This window comes from Lactuca serriola, chromosome 8 (genome assembly GCF_051521515.1).
Source record: "Lactuca serriola cultivar US96UC23 chromosome 8, Lser_US96UC23_V15, whole genome shotgun sequence".
Lineage (NCBI taxonomy): Eukaryota > Viridiplantae > Streptophyta > Magnoliopsida > Asterales > Asteraceae > Lactuca > Lactuca serriola.
Window position 1 is genome coordinate 49159379 of NC_136415.1, and position 8069 is coordinate 49167447.

The window sequence follows — 8069 nt, forward strand, 5'->3', positions numbered from 1 at the left end:
GACTTTAACCAGGATGTTGACTTTGACCGGGGGTAAAATAGTCATTTTACCCTAAGATTAGTTATCAGTATCTGACTTAGTGATTTTGGAAATTTTAGCCGGGGAGCTCCGGTTCAGCAGTCAGGCGCTCAAAAAGCAGACTTTCAGCAGCTATTTCGAGGTGAGTTACCTTCCAGTAGCGGTGGGTCTAACGCCACAATGCCGGCCCACCAGTAGGAGACGTATGATGGATGATTGTCTCTGTGATATCATCTAGGTTTGCTAATACATGATATGTTAAATGCTAGCATGATATGTTATATGTGACAGTAGTAGAGTTCCGTTGTTAGGACCGGAGGGTAGTCAGACACCCCAGATACGTCTGACAGTATGTGATGCTATGTTTATAAGCTAGCATGATCTGTTATATGAGTTAGAGGTAGTAGGAGGGGAGCAGTCCCCGAGTTCGGTTGTTAGGACCGAAGGGTAGTTCAGACACCCCAGATATGTCTGATAATATGTTACGTTATGTTATGTGATAGTAGTGGTAGTAGGGGGTGAAATAGTCCCCGAGGTCGAAATGAATCTCAGCATCGTTGGCGCTAAGCAAATCCATACCCAAAATGATGTCGAAACCATTTAACTCTATGGGTAATAGCTCTCCATGGAATTCCTTTCTGTTTAGGTCAATGACGATGTTCCTAATACGATTACTAACAGGTACGAATTTGCCACTGGCAACTTCTACAATCAGGGCATCATCAAGTTTTTCTACAGGCAATGCTAATTTCCCACCAAATTTATGCGACACAAAAGAGTAGTTGGCTCCGGAATCAAATAGTATATTTGCAGGCAAACCATTTACAAGAAAGGTACCTGAAGCGACGTCTTCTGCCTCCTTCGCAGCCTCGAGCGTCATCTGGAAGGCTCTTGCCTTCGGCTTCGGTGGTATGTTGGGTCTTCCTGCCTCCTTCTTCTTCGGGCAATCCTTCAAAATGTGCCCTTCTTCATTACACCCATAACAGGCTTTCTAGTTGAGGGTGCATTCATTGGCATAGTGCCCGGGCTTTCCGCATTTGAAACAAGTGACCCCTCCGTCACACTTCCCAGAGTGCTTCTTCTTGCACTTGTCACACCACTTCGCTTCTGATCCTCCTCCTCTCAAACCAGACTTCGAGAATCTACTCTTCTTGTTGGACTTCGAGGATCCATCGAACTTCTGTTTCTCACCAACCTCAGCCCTCTCCAGACCTCTTTCCTTTTGTTGGGTCTCCACGTTCTTAGCTGCTCGAACAGTTGATTTCAGAGTGGTTGCCATCTTAACTGTTGGGCCAAAGTCAGCCGGCAATCCGTTTGCGAATTTCTCAATTTTGGAAAGTTTGGTTGGCACTAGGTATGGAAACAACTTCATCTTTTCCATAAATACAGCAACATAGTCATCGATGCTCATTCTCCCCTTCTTCAAATTTTGGAACTCATTGTTCAGATCTATCAGATCTATCTCTGAACAGTACTGCGCCTTCAGTTGTTCCAAGAACTCATCCCATGACATTTTCAGAGCTTCTCCCCGTGGCATTGTATCTGCCAATAGCTTCCACCAGCTCAAGACTCCAGTTTTCAATTGTCTTACTGCGAAGACAGTCTTCTGGTTCTCGTTGCAGTCGCAGCTCTCAAACACCATCTCCATCTCGGAGATCCAGTCCATAATCTCAACAGGCTTTGGGCTTCCTGAGAGACTTGGTGGTTTCGCACCCAAGAAATTTTTGTACATCCGCCCATCCTTGTTGTTTCTCCCTTCTGGGCCATCCCTTTGCTCACCTTGAGTCCCTACTTGACTCGCTTGGCGGCTGTAGTTCCCTTCCTCAGATTACTCGGGAACTGGCTCCGTCGGTTCAACATGTATGGTAGGTTCGTCCCTATTCTCGTGAAGCATCCGTCTCATTTCTTCCCTTTGTTCAGCTAGCATAGCCTGAATCATGGCTTGAACTCCAGCCATGGTAATTGGCTCAGGTGCAACTTCTTCAACAACATGTATTTGTTGAACCACTGGGGGTTGGTTCCTATCTCCATTTGCGTTTACGTTTCCGCTACGGGTCCTTGCCATCTTGATCTATACACCGAATAAGGTGAATTTAGATCTTTATTTAGGATAGATGTTTAAATCATCCTTATCACTCCGAAACGTTTACATGCTAGTTCTAATATCGTAGTCGTACGTTTAGAATCCTAAACACATAAGGTTTCTAGATCCGGTCAGCAACAGACCATAGATCCAAACAAATAACAGCCAACATGCACAAAGCATTTAGCACATAAAAGCATTTTAGGCATAATTCCTAAAATAAGCTAGTGCTCACACCTCACAATCATCGCTTAGCATCCTAAGTTTAAGTTTAGAAATCCTATGAATTCCTAGTTCGCTTAAACTAAAGCTCTGATACCAACTCGGACATCCCTAAAATCACGGCCAGAAAAGACCGGTTTGTTTATGCTTTGTTTAAAAATCAGAGTAACATTTTAAATAAAAGTGTTGCGGAATTTGTCCCAAAACAAAATATGATAAAGATTTATCAAAAGCATTTCCATAGAAATGTATTTCATTAAAAGACTTGGGATGTCATGTTCGTACAGATCAAAAGCATAAACAGTACAATTTAAGCCTCACTACATTATTTCATATCTACAGGCCTATATCCGTAATCCCTCGTCCAACATCATATCTATGCTCAAGCGCCACTACCTGTAATACATAAAACTGAGTGGGTCAGGCTTGGGATCCTGGTGAGCACATAGGGTTTTCAACCCACAATAAATAAGTTTAATAATTTCATCAATCAACAATAACCCGATTACCCGTTCCCGTTATCCTCACTTTACGTCCCTAAACACCTATCATAAGGGACCTAGCCTAAGGATCATCATCGGGGCGGACAGTACTACTAAGGGGATTCCTCGGCAATAAATTTCCTAAAGGCAACCATATGGGGGATGGAGTACATCGGTGAACACATCGTTCACAAACACCTACAGGTTGCGAGCCTGCTAGTGTTCCACTGAACTGTCTAGAAGAGTTTGTGGTCGTCATCCATACTCCACTAGATGACAGAATCAACAACATCAACATCGAGGCCTCTCATCATTTTATCACACATCACCTATTATATCTACCCATGTTTTACCCCAACATTTTCGTAGATATAAAATACATATACAGTTTAAATCATTGAAAACATGTATAACAATGTTCATCCAGCATAAATAGAAAGTATTTAGATAATATGCACACATAGCACGTAATTTATATAAAATAATTCATATCTATGTGTAAGCTGAAAGTAACTATGCACTCACCTGAGTAGGTGGTGACTCGGCGCTTGGACAACACTTCGTTACTCTTAAGACACTTTTCCTTCGGCAAAACCTAGTATCATTGCCACTAGGGTTTAGCCTAGTATTCACCGCGACTAATTAATAGTCTAGCTATTATTACTATTATATAAGAATTAAACAATACTTACATAACCCATAATAATAGTCTAAGGACTTATTATAAGTTCCTAATAACGTTACTATATTAAAACATCAGCTAAACTAAAGTTAGGGTAGGTATAGCTCACTTACAGCGGGTTTTCTCGAAAACCGGGCTTCGCTGGAGCAGCGTTCCTGAGCCGAAAGGCTCTTTTCTCGGGACTCCGGGAGCCTCGGGGCTTCCTTTGGGTGCTAGGGGGTTTACCTAGGCTTTTAGGGGGGGTTAGGGAGGCTAGAGAGAGGAACTAGAGAGAGAAAGTGAGTTTGGGAGGTGTGAAGAGAAGGCTAGACCTGACACCTCTATTTATAGTGAAAATATCTGATGGACTCGCCGAGTAGGGGGACCTACTCGCCGAGTTGGTCCATGTGGTGGCTTTCTGGTGGTGCCACGTGTCCAATTTTGGTGGTGCCACGTCACCCCTATCGCGTATCAGCCTTCGAACTTAGAAAAATCATAACTCTCGGATACGAGCTCTGTTTTCGACGTTCTTTATATCCACGCATAGGTAAAATCAAGATCTACAACTTTCATTTAGACTCCGTCGGATAATTTTCGACCGATCTGAAATTTAACAGTAGGAGGCGTTTAGACTGTTAAATGACCGCGAAGAATTCGTAACTCCTTCATACGAACTCCGTTTTCGTCCATCTTTTTACTGTTGAGTTCCTATTAATGAGATCTTCAAATCTCATTTAGGTCGCGTAAGCCAAAAACCGCTCGAACTAAAATTCGAGTTTCGGGTCGTGCACTGCTAAGCCAAATCTTAGAAAAATCATAACTTCCTCATACGAAGTCAGATTTGGGCGTTCTTTTTATCTATACTCTTAGTTTAAAATATTCTACAACTTTCATTTAGATTGATAAGGCTAAATCTCCCTCTATCGTAAATTCACTATTTACGCTTCCCGGTGTCGTGTCGGTTTTGCCATAAAACTTCGACGGGCCATAACTTCTTCGTTATAACTCGGATTTCGGCGTTCTTTATATGTACGGAAACCTTGAGACATATTCTACAACTTTATGTAGAGATTTTTGACTTATCTCATACTTTAATTTTGACGCTTATTTTTATTCTTTATTAATTATACATTTATAATTAAATTATAAGCACATAAATACACATAATTGACGTAATACTCAAATATTTCATCTTTATTACTTCAAAAAGAGTTACAATAGTTGACCTAGACTATTGACAAATATGCTTAGCCCTGAAACCCGAGCGTTACAATTCTCTCCCCCTTAGGATGATTCCGTCCTGGAATCATGCACCAACAAATAGATGTGGATCGCGACTCATCATGTCATCCTCTGTTTCCCAAGTGAGATTCGGCCCATTCGAATGTTTCCATCGGACTAGCACTAAGTCGACCATCTTGCGTCGTAACTTCTTAGTCTTACGGTCAACAATTGCCTCGAGCTCTTCGATCAGCCTCTTATTCTCATCCATCCTTAACTCTGAGATTGGAATTATGTCGGGAACATCTCCCGTGAATTTCCTCAAATAACACACATGGAAGGTGTTATGAATACCATTGAGTTCTTCGGGCAATTCCAGCTTGTAAGCTTGGTTCCGAATTTTTTGAAGAACTTTGAACGGTCCAATAAACCTTGGACTCAACTTTCCTCGTTTCCCAAATCGTATGAGTCCCTTCCACTGTGAGACTTTAAGCAAAACGGAATCCCTAACTTCGAAGGTTATCGGTCGTCTTTTCTTGTTAGCATAGCTCTTCTGACGATCCTGGGCCGCTAACATTCTTTCCCTAATCACCTTCAACTTCTCAGCAGTCTCATGGACTATCTCGGGGCCCATAAACTGCTTCTCACCGGCTTCAAGCCAACAAGATGGCGTACGACACTTTTGTCCATACAAGGCTTGGTAAGGTGCCGTCTTGATGCTCGAGTGGAAACTGTTGTTGTAGGAAAATTCTACCAGAGGTAAGTGCTCGTCCCAATTCCCTTGGAATTCGAGGGTACATGCTCTCAACATATCTTCCAAAGTCTGAATCGTTCTTTTGCTCTGGCCATCGGTTTGCGGATGGTAAGCAGTACTCAAACATAACTTTGTACCCAACTCCTCTTGTAGACTCCTCCAAAACCATGACGTAAAACGACTATCACGATCAGATACAATCGTAAGAGGGACACCGTGAAGTCTTACAATTTCCTTCATGTAAGCATTTGCGAGCTTATCCATAGACCACTTCTCGTTGGCTGCTATGAAGTGTGCACTTTTGGTGAAACGATCCACGACTACCCAAATCATGTCGTGTCCGCTCTTCGTCCTGAGTAGTTTAGTCACAAAATCCATGGTGATGTCTTCCCATTTACCCATGGGTACAGGTAAAGGTTCTAAACTCCCATACGGTTTTTGATGTTGTGCCTTGACTCTCGCACATGTCACACACTCGGCCACATACTTCGCAACATCGAGCTTCATCGTCGGCCACCAGTAGTAGGGTTTTAAGTGTTGGATTAATGTCTAAGTCCATAACTATAATTGGTAAGACTTGACCCGACCTGGCATGGTCCATTTGGGTTGCATGGCATCATGCACTTGGATAGACTTTAATGAGAGAAATAAGACACTTATGGTTATTAATATATTATAAGTTCTAGTATATTAATAATAAGAATAATAAGATTATTTAATTAGTATTGATCAAGAATTAATCTAGGATTAATTAAGTGATCAAAAGAAGACTAATTAAATATATGGGTTGATTGTGTAAATCATCCATACTTGTATAGTGGGCTAATGCTCCATGGATAATCAAGTTGGGCTAAAACCCATAGGATGGTCCATGGATGCTCCATGGTGTATTTGTACCCATGGATCATGGAAATGAAAGGCCATGTCAATTAGGGTTTACATGGTGTAACCCTAACTATATAAGCATCTTATTCTTGACCAAAATCGGCCACTAATGTGTAAAAAGAAAGGGTTAGCCGATTTCATGAAGTGTAGAATTCTCTCAAGTCATTCCATTTGTATTTGGTGTTGTGTGAACCATTTGAGGTGTCACACTTGAGCACTAGGCACTCAAGCTTCATGAAGACTTTCTACATCAAAGAGGTATGTATTCTATCTTGTTATATTCATTGTTTGTATGCTAGATTAGGATAATACCTTAGAAGTTCTTATTTTCATGTATAATAGAGAAAACATAGATCCAAGGTATTTAGGGTTGCATGTACACTTAGGAGTGTTAGAATGCTCAAAACCCAACAGTGGTATCAGAGCCTAGGCTTGTTTTCAATTATACTTGATGCAAATTGCTGAAAAATGCTGAAAAACTCGATTTTCTGGCTTTCTGGGCAATGGACTCGCTGAGTCCACTGATGAACTCGTCGAGTCCATGAGTAAAATCATCCTACTCGCCGAGTAGGTTCATGCACTCGCCGAGTAGGAGCCCCAGACAGCATATTTTCGAGGTTTTTGGCTAGAAATGGACTAGGAACATTACCCTAAGCTGTTTTTGAACTTATAAACTTGTTTTTTGATGTGGTAATGTTCATGCTAATCCAATTTCAAAGATAATTGTCAATAGATTCATGTTTTGAATTTGTTTAGTGATTAGGCTAATTACATGAAAAAGTTTGATTTGAATTATCTTGTTCTTATGAGTTGCTTAGATTAATAGAAAAGTTAATTGATTATGTAAAATTGTTGTTTTCAATCCAAATTAATCTAAGAGCTGATTCTAAAATGTGTTTTTGTAACTTGTCCTCAAGTTATATGAAAAGTCACATTTAAGTCTCATAAAACTCATAAAAGTTGGCAATGGTTACAAAAGATGAAGAGTCTTGTCCTTAAGTTATGGAGGTTCAAGAGTCACTTCATTAATAAATAAATAAATAAAGTGTAACCTTAATTAATTTCATAAGTTATAAAATAAAGAAAAGTTAATTCTTTTATTAGTTTAAAGTCTTCCATAACTTGTCCTCAAGTTATGGAACTTGAAGAGTTTTTTTGGATTAAAACTACTTTAAACACATATGTTATGGAATTAATTAGTTTTGAATAGTTTCAAAACTTGCCCTCAAGTTTTGGAATTTGAAAAGTTTTCACTTATGAATACTTTAATTCCAAGTTAGCCCTTAGAATTTTAAAGAGTTAAAATTCAACCCTTATACTTTATAATATTATAAGTTTATATATATATATATATATATATATATATATATATATATATATATATATATGTATAAGAGTAAAGTCAGTCTTACCGCTAGTACGCCTCATTCACGAAGCCGGTCTATAAGGTGGGTATAAGGTTGTTGCCTATAAAATGGCAACTTAATGGGTGTCCACTCTCACCCACCGCTTGCTTGACTGGTGGAGGGTCGTTAGCCGAACGGGTTTGACAGGACTATAATTCTCCCTTCATTAAAAGTATTAATGATAAATACTAAGTAACTAAACTCTTAATAATACCCAATCTTAGTTACTTAGGAAAATGTGAATAAGGTGCTAATCTATGAAATTACACTTTACACTTTGTCTAAGTCGTTAGTGGAGCGTGTGTGGTTAACTGGCACACTAACTCGTATTTAACAA